The sequence below is a fragment of the Arvicanthis niloticus genome, chromosome 15 (assembly GCF_011762505.2).
Source record: "Arvicanthis niloticus isolate mArvNil1 chromosome 15, mArvNil1.pat.X, whole genome shotgun sequence".
NCBI lineage: Eukaryota > Metazoa > Chordata > Mammalia > Rodentia > Muridae > Arvicanthis > Arvicanthis niloticus.
Window position 1 is genome coordinate 12,702,412 of NC_047672.1, and position 14,057 is coordinate 12,716,468.

At 44.0% G+C, this 14,057-nt stretch overlaps 1 pseudogene; it reads left to right on the forward strand.

The window, feature by feature from the left end:
- Positions 1 to 7,422: 7,422 nt before the first annotated feature.
- Positions 7,423 to 8,132, forward strand: LOC117720980 (ubiquitin-conjugating enzyme E2 C pseudogene; annotated as a pseudogene).
- Positions 8,133 to 14,057: the final 5,925 nt, after the last annotated feature.

The following is a 14,057-nucleotide window of genomic DNA, read 5'->3' on the forward strand; positions in this document are numbered from 1 at the left end:
GGGGTCCCTGAAATCTCCTCCCCCTGAATCCTACTAATTCCTGCATCTCTTCAAACCTGCAGCTCAAGGGCCAGGCTCTTGCTCCCAGTCTGATCAGCCCATGAAGAATGGGAAGAACAGAATGGAGGTGAGCATATCAGAGCATCCTTTCAACTTCACAGTGAATTTAAAGCCAGAACGTATGAGTCTGACAGTTCTGCATAAGAACAGGGGTTTTGTCTGTGGTGCTGGGATGGAGCCCAGGACCTTGCACATGCAAGAGGAATGCTCTACCAATAAGTTATATCCCCACCCTACAAAGTATATTTTTACTCCTTAGATGTTCATTGGATTTTCCCACTGAGATCAATGTCTGGATTTGGAAGCCCTGGAACCTGTATCTTTTTAGTATGGAATTCTTCCGTTAGCAGCAGTCATTCAAAGCCACAAGCCATTCTGATCAAGTCATATATCTCTAAATAGCGAGCTTCAGTTCACTCTGATTTTTAAGCCATTAAAGCATAGCCAAGGAAATGAAGCCCAACCACCACTTTTCTTCTTCCCCTCTTTCTCCTCCTCCTTTTCTTCTTTGACCAACAATTGCTATGATCCACACTAATGAGGTAGAATACGTTAGGAACTTTCTTCACTTAACGCTGCTCATTATTAATAAATTTTGCACTGACAAGCCTAAAGCGAGCACTTTGGATTTATGCACCTAACCTAATTACATATGCCGCGTGTACGCATTTCATTATTTACTTGACAGATTCATTCCTTGATATCATAAATAATTAAACAAGAATCAAATATTAACAATCAGATACATGTTAATTCTCCTCGAATCTGAAGAAACAAACTATATTTTTTATCTTCAGTTCAACAAGCACTGATTAAAATTTTTTTCATTAGGCAAATTTTATAAGTTCTTGATCTACTTTTATTTCATCAAAAATTAAACCTGGGACAAATTATTCCAGAGCTACTTTGTGGGCAAAAATGAACACGGCAGCACTCCAACAAACCACTGGATTCATAGTCTCTCACTTACAGATCTTAAGTATGAAACGAGAATCTGCCTGTTCGTTAATTTTCAGATGCAGTTTTTATTATGCACTGGGAGTCAGTACTATTTGGCTGTTGGAAGCATTTAGCCAGAGATGCATGTCTTGTGGGACAATGGTCTTAACCAAACAGTTGTGTTACTACACGGTTAACTTCCAAGGCACTGTGGATATGGGTGGAACTCTGGGCTCAGAGTTCCTTCCCCAGCTGTTTCTCTTTCTGCTTCCACGAGCTGCTTTAAGGTCTTCCAGTCATGTGCATCCACATCTTCCTTGATCAAACTAGTCGCACATTTTATCTGATTTGCTTTGGTAGAGCACACCATACAATTTCATCATTTAAGGAATATTAAAGATTCATAGATAGCCACATTACTCATAATACAAGATTAATGCCAGGCTGACAGGTTTTTGTAAAGATCTTTTTTTCTCAGTGCACGCACCGTGTCTATGTGAGATGTACCTCTGATGGTGCATATTGATCACCACCTTCTCTTCTCTTTGAGTGCTAAAGAGAGAATATTGTGGGATGATTGTCAGGGTCAGTGTGCCTCTGACCTACCTGTGTATGGTTAATAATTTATGAACTGATTGGAACTACAGCACCAGGGAACCAATGGAGAACCAGAGCTGCTGCCTCAGGTGACAAAGATTGGGGGGCTTCAAGGTATGCACCCATACTTAGAGGCTGTTAAAACATTCAAAGAGACACGGACACTGAACAGAAGAAAGATGCACTCACCGTAAGAAATTTCAAGTACATTTATCTTTCTATCCGATCCTTTCTACAACATGGGGATTTCCTTTTAAAATTATTAAGTCAGGTTAATAACTCATCGCATCCATACATAGTATAAAGTCTAAGTTCAAATAGTATAGGTGATAAAAACAAAAGCCAGTTCTTTCTCCTTGTTTGTCAGGGGTCTTCACACCCCATGGTTGTCTGGAGTGTCTCTCTCCAGACTGTTTTCTGTGTTTGTGCAGGTAAAGAGAAGGTGGGGATCAAACGTCCTCTCTGTGCTCAGATACTGTGATGTAATTTAATTCCCCTTCCACAAAGCTACATGGATACCCATGCTTATCAGCACATCTGTCTGCTGCTTTTTTTTTTTTAAATCGGTGATTCCTCTGCTAGCTGCACAGTGCTTGCTTAACTATATCCTCCCTAATGCACTGCTAAGTGTGTGGGACTTTTTCATAAGTGAAAGACAATGCCAAACTGTAGTCCCTGCACTTGGGAGGCTGAGGCAAGAAGACTGGGATGTCAAGTCCTGCCTGAGATACATAGCTACATACATTCTCAAGAACAATAAGCAACAACAAAATGCCATATATACTGACTGTGCATTTATGAATTTGCTGACTTCCTGCTCTCTGGTAGATTCCTGTTAGAGGAATCACTAGGACAATAATTGATTTCTGAAACACCTTAACCCATTAATTAGGCAACAATTTTTCAAAAGTTGAGCTTTAAATAATGTGTTGTTTTATTAATAGAAGTGCCCATAATATTTAAGCACATTTTAAAGAGCTGTATTTCTAAAACCTTAATGATAGAGAATAATGCGGAAAACATCTTAAGCTTCCGTCTCATTATGTGAGGAGCTCTGTGCAAAAGCAAACCAAAGCTCACATGTTTAATGCTTTAGTAATACGTCATCAAACCCCATGTCAGTATAGATCATATTTAACACCAATACCCAAGCAGCCAGTCTTCATTGTAGCCTCGCAATATACAACTAACACCTTTAAAGATGTGTTTATACAGATTGACAGCTGTTTAATGCTTTGCAAAACAGACTCTAGGAGTTCTAGCATTGCATCCTGGAATTCAAATTAATAACAGTGTTGTTATGTCTATTTGAAACCATCACAAGCAAGTGTGTTTGTAAAAATTCTCCGCACTCAAATTGTCTGAAGGCTGCTACCGTTACTGTAAAGGTACCTAGAGTGTCTGTCAAGTCCTATTATCTGAAGTAGAATATGCTTTCAGAAGAGACGCTCTGCATCCAGTGACAGGCACTTCCTATCTGCTAGGACTCATAAAAATTGGAACATTGATCATTTCTTGTAGAGATTTGCTTTAGCAAGGAGATAAAGGAAAAACCTTGTTATGCCAAATAACTGACTAGTCAAAAGTAGCCAGGACATTGAAACCTGAAAACTAGTTAATGGTTTGTAACAAGTCAGAAATAAAGATGTTCAACCAAGAAAGTGACATTAAGCAGCACTGGCTATACTCGGGAAGAGCAGCCTGTCAGAATCGTGCTAGGGCTGAGGTGACAGCTAAACGATAAAACCGGGATGACACTGCTTCCTCTCAGCAGGGGCTGCTGCAACAGCTGTCTCCTGGGAGTTTCCATGCACTTCCTTGTAGGAAGCCTTCCCTCTAAAGATGGCAGCAGACCCCTTGGAGGCCTTATTAAAATTCTCTTTCTGTGTTACAAAGTATGTCACATAGGCTGTTGACAGTACCCAGCAGTTAATTCTTCAAGGCACAATGGAAAGGGGGTTGGGGGGATGCCAGTCACACCCATCAGGTAGCTCAGGGGCTGACAAGCCAGTAGCTCTGCACAGTGAGTTTAGTGGGATGAGGAAATGAGGCTTGGGAAGGCGGCCCACAGCCCCTAAGATGGCAGACAGCATGAATCCAAACAGAAGCAGTAAGGCACGATGAACCCTTTCTGCATAGACCAGAGTGCATTATATCAGCAAATGGAAATTTAGATACTGGCTTAAGCTTTCACAGTGTGAGGCTGGTCAGACAGCAGGACTGGGATGGAAAAGAGCAGGGCACAGAGGAACAGACAGGAAACTGAGAACCCAGTGGTTGCCCCAAGATCTCCCTCATAGCTCATTAATGCATTCCAAAATGACACTGCCGTTGCTGTGTTCCGTCACGTGGCTGGGTGCTAGTGTTGTTATACCACTTCATATGTCTATTTAAGATGTTATAATGCCTCTAAACTAATTTCCGACAGAGCCATGACTGGTAGAACCGACCCTAAGCCATTTCTCTCTTTTTACTCTCTCCTCAGCATATTTTTAAGCTGTATGACAAAATAAACATTTCGTAACATTTTTCAGCTTCATTTTTTTTCTACTAGTGTCATCTCAACCAGTGGGAGGTCTATATTTCCCACACAGCAGTGCTACATTTAAAAATTATTTCTGCTATAGATTAGCTGTCCCTTAGTGAGCTATGAAAGATAAAATCTCAGCCTCTTTAAGCCCATCTCGTTTGACAGTGTGCAATATTTACGTGAAATAAAAAGCTAATATTTGTTCTTTTCGTACAAGCTGTCAGCATAAATGTGGGGTTGTTTAGAAACCTGTTCAGACAAACAGAACTGGTTTTTACTACATGATCTATGCTAAAAGGTCAACAACAGGTAACACTGAAGATGATTTGAAAGAAAAGGAGATTTACCACGCATTTGTGGAACCAAAGGTGACTGTGCTACCCTTTAAATTATCTAGGTTACTGACCGTTAAAATGGCTTTGTTTGGCCCTTTAAGAGAGCCTAGGTTGGGCTGGTGAGGTGGCTCACAGGGTGAAGGTGTTTTGCTGTGTAAGCAAGGGGACTCGTGTGAGTCCCTGGAGCCCATGGAACCCATGAAAAGACGGAAGGAAAGAACCAACTGCACAGAGTTGCCCTCTGACCTCCACATGTGTGCTGTGGTATGTGCGTGTGGGCAGACATGCACACACATACACACATTAACGTTTATTTGTTTGCTTGCTTGCATATCTTAAAAAGGAAAGTATGATTTAAAGCTAGGCATAGTGGTGTGGGACTATATTCCCAGCATTTGGGAGGCAGAGCCAGGAGGACACGTCCAAGGGCTACATAATAAGACCCAGTCTTAAACCCTCTCTCACAAGCCAGGAGGTAAGGGCTTCATTTTAAGTTTATGCTGGCCAGAGTCTTCTCTTCAGGTCCACCATGAGGATATAAACAGAAGAAAATGTTTGCTACCTTGAAAAAAAAAATCAGTTAAAGTTATTTTGGGTCTCTGGTCTCTGAGGAACCTTCTGGCAGCTAATAAAACACACTGTCATGAAAGGGTCTGACATTGTTGTTGCTGAAGCCGGGCCATGGAGTCAGCCCTGCTAGTTGCCCAAACAAGGCCTACTTCTTCTTCTTGGGGACTTGATCACTCCTTAATACACAGGAGCAGGCAGCTGCTCACCTCTCTCTAGGACCGATTCTCACGCTGGACAATGCCTCAGGCTGGGGGCAACTTTCTCACACCCCAGACAGAATCCATTCTGAAGCCGTGAGCACAGATCTTGTTCTGCCTCCCGCCCATGGTGTCCCATCTGCTGACCAGACATTTAATCCGTAAACCCCATCTCCAGGAATAACACCTATTGCTATTAACCAGAAAATAGCGTCTTTACGAGATTCCCTGAAAAGAGATCCTGTCAGTGCCACTCACGTTACCTCCAAAGACAAGTCCTTGTAATTACTTTCTCCTCTCCGCTGTCCTGTCTGGATAAAGCAACAAGAGCAGGAGAACCTATTCATTTTCCCCCAGGTGCCTTCCAAAACACATCTGCTTTGCAGGCTAGATCAGAAATTTCATTATCTGTATTTGTATTGGTAATTCTCTGCACAAAGAGAACAGGGGCCAGAGGAGGAGAGCAAGCATGGAAGCAAACACCAGACAGACAATTGTATGTATGCAAATGCTTTCAGATTTCTGCCAGCATGTCTTTATGCATAACCAAGCAACAGGGAAGTGCATTACCCACCCCCAGGGGGGGGTGGCTTCTTTGCTTACCAAATGTGATTGTGATTTTGAAGGAAAATATCAGAAAATCTTGAACTTTCAGACACAGGAACTGAACTTAACTCAAAACCTACATCAAAGGCAGATGCAAAATAAAATCATGGATTTTTTTTTTTTTAAAAGAGGGAAGATAATGAAACTTCTTTTGAAAACAAGATGGCCCATGAGGGGTGGGGGAGGGGGTACTTCGTGGAGCTCTCCAGACCGGTTGGCAGAGAACTTAAACACTGTCACTGAGGTCACACGTGTGCATAAACAGCCTCTGCAGAAATGCAGATGACAAACCAGAAACACACAACAAAGAAAAATATCCAAATTCAAACTCATGCATACAAAGGCTCAATCTCAAATAAGCACACAAAAGTCAGTGAGACTCCATGTGTATTTGGTTTGTCATGAAACTGGTTATTACAAATAATAACAGCTACAGACATTTACAGGATTTTCTTTAGTCATACATATCTTTTTCTAGCCACTGAAAATCAGTAACGGCAACAACAAGAAGTAACTCGGTTTCTCCTTTAAATTATGCTTGAGGATAGGGTCAGTTGCAGGTAAAGAACCGAGGCTCCAGAATTCAGAGATTTACTCAAACTTGTATAACCAATAAATAGCAGACTCTGATTCAAACTCTCACAACCGACTTTGAATGCCAAGTGCCGCCACACTGCTTCAGTATCTCTCCAACACCATGCTGCAATTTAATTGCCCTTTGATGGCTTTAGTGGGTAGGACCTTAAGAGATGATTAAGTCACAAAAGCCCCATGAGTGGATTGAGGCTGTTATCACAGGGTAACAGTGGATCTATAGTCATAGACGTGGATAAGTTAGAACGTGGCTTCATGAACTGTGGACCAGGTATGGGGTGGCAATATCTGAATGTGGGGGTTATTAAAAAATGGCAACAGGGGGCTGGAGAGATGACTCAACAGTTAAGAGTACTGGCTGCTCTTCCAAAGGTCATGAGTTCAATTCCCAGCAACCACGTGGTGGCTCACAACCATCTGTAATTGGATCTGATGCCCTCTTCTGGTGTTTCAAGGACAGTGTGTTTATATACATTAAATAAATAATCTTTTAAAAATCGCAACAGGAAAAGACTCCTGAATGCACAGTGACCAACAGGAATTCAATGACTAACATTAATTCAACTTCACATGTATAACAACCCAAGATGCTTCCAACCAGGCTCTCCTATGTTGCTTCTCATGGCTTCAAGGCAGCCTTGGTTCTAAGAACACAATGTGATCAAGACAAAGAATGTAATCATTCTGTCCTGTAGTATGGTCAGAGACGTTCATGTGTCAGTCCTCAAATCATCCCTTAGGACAAGGAGTGTATGTTTATCATTCATCCCCCAGGCCCAAGGCCAATCCTCAGCAGACACATGCTCAATTGATATGAATTGATATGAATTGATGAATTGACTCATTAACCTACTCTAGATTCATTCTTTTGCTCATTTAAGCTCTAGGACATCTTGTCTTTTAATCACACAAAAATATATAAAGTCTCAAACCAGTCTGGAACTCGTCACAGTTGAATGACAGGATGCCAGCAGAAGAAGCAGATACGAGTTGCCCTTTCGTCTCCACAGTCCTGTCTTGGTGCCAGCACTTCTAGGATGGCCTCGCAAAACCGTGACCCAGCTGCTGCCAGGGTTGCCGCCGTTCAAAAAGGAGCCGAGCCCTGCTGGGGCGCCGCCCGGGGCCCTGTGGGTAAGAGGCTACAGCAAGAGCTGATGACCCTTATGATGTCTGGTGACAAAGGAATTTCCGCCTTCCCTGAATCAGACAACCTGTTCAAATGGGTGGGGACCATCCACGGAGCAGCCGGCACAGTATATGAAGACCTGAGGTATAAGCTATCCCTAGAGTTCCCCAGTGACTACCCTTACAACGCCCCCACAGTGAAGTTCCTCACCCCCTGCTACCACTCCAACGTGGACACCCAGGGCAACATCTGCCTGGACATACTCAAGGAGAAGTGGTCTGCACTCTATGACGTCAGGACTCTCTATCCAGAGCCCACTAGGAGAACCCAACATCGATAGCCCTTTGAACACACATGCTGCAGAGCTCTGGAAAAACCCCACAGCATTTAAGAAGTACCTGCAAGAAACCTATTCAAAGCAGGTCTCCAGCCAAGAGCCCTGATGCACACTGTCCACCTCTCTTTTGGGCTGTCTTTTTTTCTTAGACTGTCTGTCCTTTCTCTTTGATTTCTAAGCTGTGTTGTTATTTTTGTTTTGTTTGTTTTTTTAAATTAGGTCTGCTTGAACCCTTACAATGTATATTAAATAAATACATGTTGATTGTTTTTATGTATATATAAAAAGAAGAAGAAGAAGATACGCAGTTTCGTGACTCCCACACCTAGCGACCTCTAGTGACCTCTCCTCTGACCTTCTCATCTTTGTGGATTTTACACAGGTGGGAGAGGACTGGGACGCTGCTGTCCTCGGCTATGCAGCTCCGCCTTCCTCGGCCATATGGGTTTGTGCTGGTGTTTCCATTCAGCAGATGCTGCATTTGCTAAAAACGCAAAGCGCAGGATTCGCTGTGTCCCCTCCAGGGCCCTCCATGTGCAGTATCATCATTTAGATTCTACCACAGTAGAAATGACCTTGGCCTTTCCTTAAATAATTTCATTTCAATCTAAAGCCCTTTCCAAGCATCACCATCTTCAGATTTTACAGTCTTCGGGCTGAGATACCACACAAGCAGGAGGACCCGAGTCCAGCCTCCAGCGTCCACGTAAAAAGCTGGCCCTGTGAGGTGGCATGCCTGGAACCTCAACACTGAGGAAGTGCACCCTAGAGTTCACTCACTGGTCAGCCAGCCCAGCCTACTCATGAGTGACCAGTGACAGACCCTGTCTCAGGAAACAAGGAGCTGAAAAAATGACTCAGCTTGCCCCACAATCACAAGGACCTGAGTTCAGAATTCAGCACCCACATAAGAAACCAAGAATCCAGTGTAAGCCTGTGACTCCAGTTTCAAGGTAGGGAGAGACAGACAGGTCACCAGGGCTTGCTAGCTTCCAGCCCAGCTAAGACACGGCATGCCTCAGGTTCAGGAAGAGATCCTGCCTCAAAGAAGCAAGTGGGCAGTGATAGAAGAGAACCCTGAGACCCTCTTCTGCCCCCTGTGCACATGACCTTCTGTGGCCTCTGACCTGCATACACGATGAGCTATGACATACACAGACACACATACAATAGATAGATAGATAGATAGATAGATAGATAGATGATAGATAGGTGACAGGTAGATAGGCAAGCAGACAGGCGGGTAGACAGATGTGAGCACACAGTTTCACAAACAGGCACATATGTCCACCCAGACAATACACATATAAATCTATAAATAAATCCTAAAAAAAGGAAGATAAAAACAAAGTAGATATCTTCCAAGAAACAACCCCCAAAGCTGACATCTGGCCTCCACACCTGCACATGCACACCCACATCTGGCCTCCACACCTGCAAATGCACACCCACACTACACTTACACTAAAATTCTGTGATCCTAAGAATGGCAGTCCCTGCTTCTTCCTAGGCATACATTTCCTCAGCCTCGCTTGTGCGAGGTGTGGCCATGGGACAGCGTTCTCATTGAGTAATGGAGTGATGTGTTCAACTTCCAGGCCATCTGCTTAAAGATGCCTTGGGCTTGCTTTTAAATAATTCAGAAAGGGGATGGGGCGTGGGGCATCTTGGAAGATTAGAAGTGATGTCTGTTGGGCACACGTGGCTGGTATGCTATTACGTCATCCAAAATTGCTTTTAAGAAACAAACTAAGGGGCCAGTGAGATGGCTTTAATTCCCAGAATCCGTACGGTGGGAAAAAAGAACCAACTCCCATGAGGGTTGACCTCTAACCTTTACTCATGAGCTGTGCTGTACACATGCACACACAATAGATAGATAGATAGATAGATAGATAGATAGATAGATAGATAGATAGACAGAATGATAGGTAAGTGATAGATAGATAGATAGATAGATAGATAATAAATAGAAAAAATAGATGATAGATATTCAGAAAGATAGATGATAGATAGATAGACAGACAGACAGATGATAGACAGAATGATAGACAGACAGACAGCAAAGAAAGAAATAAAGATTAAAATGTACTTGTCCCCATTGCGTTCCCTCTTCTCCGCTGGCTGGAGAAAGCCTGGGAGGACTGATAGTTTAAAAATGCACATGGGAACAGCAGAGCTCCTCCTGGACCCTGGGTGCCTTCCTGGATCCAGGCTTGCCCTCTTGCCTGTGGAGCCTAGCAGAGAAACTGACTTATCAGCCATGTAAGCTACTGGTGTCTCCATAACAGTCTTGAGGTTCTCTAGGTAAACCCGACTCCTCTTTTGTTTCCACTCCATCTAAATCTATCTCTTTTCCTCTAACAACGAAGTAACCCGTATACTCTCACCAGCGTTCACCAACCCTGTACTTTTCTCTGTCTTGTAGGCCAGTGTACATTAGAACACCATAAATGTTTACTGTGTTCACACACGGTTCACAGTCACTGACTCCTGCTCTGGAGACAGAGCTAAACAAAAGCTACACACATACCCAGACTCTCATAGTTTATTTGTGTGAGTGTGCATCGCACACGTGGGTCTGTGTGTGTGAGTTCAGGCACACGTGTGACACAGCGCAACTGTAGAGGTCAGAGGACAACTTTCAGGAGTCAGCTCTTGCCTTCCGTCTTGCTGGGGTGGGGTGTGTTTATCTCTGCTGTATGCTGTATACTCTGGGTTTGCTGGTCCTCAAGCATCTGGACAACTCTCCTACCGCTGCCTCCCATCTCAGGATGGGGTGCTGCGTTTACAGATGAGTACCACCACTATGTCGGTCCCTGAAATCAGCCTTGGTCACGAGGCTGCGGCAGCTAAGGTTTTGCACACTGACAAGCTTCCTGGCCCTTGTCTTCTTTGTTTTTGTCTAACTTTAAAGATAGGATTTCACTGTGTAGCCCAGGCTTGCCTAGAATTCACAATGAAGCTAGCATGGCAACCTTAAATTAAATTGCTCCTAGCCAAGGGTGTGGCTCACACTTGTGTGTGACAGTAGTGTCACAGAGACTGAATGGGAAGCTCAGCCACTGTGGGTTCAGGTCTGTCTGGGCTATCTAGTGAGTTCCAGGAAAGCTTGGGCTGCAGAATGAGACCCTGTCTTTAAGACAAAACAAACAAACAAATAAACCTGCCTGCTAGAACCGATTGTCAAAGCTCTTTTTACAAATCTCACATTGGAGCTTGGTATGTGATCCTGTAACAGAGTTGTAGGCAAACTTTTGACTCAGAAAAAAAATATCATAAATCATTATATCAAAACTAAGGATGAAGTCTAGGAAGGTAGAACACGTACGGAACATACAAAAATACCAAAACAAAACATACAAGCAACAAGGAACAACTTCAGATGAAATAGTAATGTTGAAAACATTCCAAGCAGGAAAAAAAAAATGGTTAAGAAAAACATAAGCTGGTCATGGTGGCTTATGTCTTCAATCCTAGAACTTGGGAGGCAGAGACGGGCAGGTCTCTATGAGTTTGAAACCACTGTGGTCTACATGAGTTTCAGGCCAGCTGGGGCTACATAGTGAGACCCTGTCTCAAAAAATCAAAACAAAACAAATTGTTGTTCACTAGAGAGACGGCTCAGCAGTTAAGGCTACGGACTGGCCAGGAGATGGTGTGCACGCCTTTAATCCCAGCACTTGGGAGGCAGAAACAGGCAGATTTCTAAGTTCGAGGCCAGCCTGGTCTACAGAGTGAGTTCCAGGACAGCCAGGGCTACACAGAGAAACCCTGTCTCGAAAAACAAAGAAGAGAGAGGGGCAGAGGGAGGGGGAAAGAGAAGGAAAGAAGGAGAGGGAGATGGTGGGCTTTTTGTTTAATTTTGTTTTGTTTTTGTCTTATTGGTGTCCTGTGTGAGAGTGTGTGTGTGTGTGTGTGTGTGTGTGTGTGTGTCTTTAAGGAAAGATAAAATATAAAGTTGGGTGTGTAAGAAGGAGAGGAAGGCCTGAGAGGAATTGGAGGGGACATGATCCATATATATTGTATGAAAAAAAAATAATAATAATAAAAGAAAACGTGTGCTGTTCTTGCAGAGAACCAAAGCTAAGTTCCCAGCACCTAAGCTGGGCAGATGGCTACCACCTGTAACTCCGAGTCCAGGAGATCAAAGCCCTCTTCTGGTGTCTGCAGGCACTGAACTTACAGGCACCTGTGCACTCTACACTCTTCCCCACACAAACATAATTAAAAATAAAAATTAAATCTTTTTTTTTTTTAATTCTAAACACAGCTGTATCATAAACCACCTTGTAGCTGGGCAATGTTTTTGGTTGGTTGGTTAGTTGGTTTGGTTTTCGTCTCTCTAAATTGGGAGCAGCTCAACACTGATTTCTGGATTTGTGGGCTTCAGTGTGCTTAGATTGCAGTCTGTCCACCCTGGTAACCTCACGGTGCATGTACAACTGCACGGAGGCCTGGGGGAATGACCATAGACTGGGCTTCACATGGAGTGCAGGTCATGTGGATGGAAGGTATGTTCTGAGAGGAGTTCCCATCCTCATCATGGATTGCCCAGAGACCACAGACTTCATCCAGGCATCCGTAGGAACAAGTTGGTTCTCACACCATGATTTTAGGAGCATGTCTCCTGAAGTCAGGGAATAAATCTGACAGACAGATCTGCAAAGTGTAACGCTGAAGTCAGATGAAGTAGTGTTCATTAACCTAAGCCAGATGAGGAATCTGGCTGCAGGCTGAACTGTCATCCCTGCCAGGCTGCACGTGTTGGAATTGGTATAAATAAAATGAGTGGGTTGGAGAGGGCAGGTCACGTGTGCACCAAGTCCTTCTGGGAAAAGAAACAAAACTAAGGGTGGCAGAAAAACAGGGACAGAACAGAGCCAGTGAGGCTGGGGTTGGCAATGTGGAAAGGGGCTGAAAAGCAGCAGCAAGGAATGGTGTGTGTGAGTGTGTGTGTGTGTGTGTGTGTGTGTGTGTGTGTGTGTTGGTGTGTTTGTGTACCTGTATCTGTGTATCCCCATGTGTCCCTGTGGGAAGGGGTGTGTTGAGGGGGTTGTTGTGTATCTGTATGTCTGTGTGCCCATGTGCCCATGTGTACGATGCCAGTGTGCCCCCGTGTGTGTGTGTGTGTGTGTGTGTGTGTGTGTGTGTGTGTGTGCGCGCTCCGCGCACACACACGCGAGCATGTGTGTGTGTAGAGACAGAAAAGAGAGTCAGAGGCCAGGCTTTTAAGAAGCTTAAGGGGTTAAGGAAGTTTCCATTGTTCAATGGTATTAGACCTTAGTCAAGCTTTAAGCTCCTTCACTGACTTTTTCTTTTCTCTTTTTCTTTCTTTCGTTTGTTGTGGTTGTTGTTGCGTTTTGTTTTGAGACAATACTTCTGTGTGTAGCTCTGGCAGTACTGGAACTCACTCTGTAGACCAGGCTGGCCCAGAAGAGACCTGCCTGCCTCTGCCTGCCTGGCTCCTAGCTATGTGGGCCTCTGTGACAGAACAGCTGGATATTTCAATTTGCCACCTCCTTATTAAGTGGGCATTTTAACTCATACACATTATAATAGACACACTACCTAATCAGAAACAGATTGGCCAAAAGAAACAGCCCAGAAAGATATTCCATAGAATAACCAAAGAATTCTCCTTTAGTCAAAGAGAAAAGCAGTCCCAGATAGACTATTATTTTTGACTACAATGTCAACCCCAGGAAAGGAACAACTATCCCACTTCTCTCAGAGTCTCTGTAACTTAAAAATTGGTACTCACATGATTTTGTTTGCCCTCAGGATAGCTGGAGATTCTCACACCCAACGAGGCTCTAACCAGGGTCTGAGGCCTGCTGCGGCAGGATCTGCCTCAGGAAAGGGGCTTCAGGATGGGCCGTGGGCTTCTTGCTTCAATAGGAATCATTCCACAGTGTGGTCTGCCTATATCTGTACCAGCTGTGGCTGGTGCCTCAAGAGGGAAAAGCGATCCAAGGTGAAATGGGGTCCCCATCTTCTGGGGTGGGGGAGTGGGCTGAAGACAGGCATGATCAGGTAATAAAGCACGCATAACAGAGTCCTGAGTGTTTTCAGAAAAATATCTGGAGATGAGGAAGGCAGGACTTCAAAGATACAGAGATGGGCCACCAGCCTTCCAGTGGGTGTGGTCAGAGCATCAGGACGT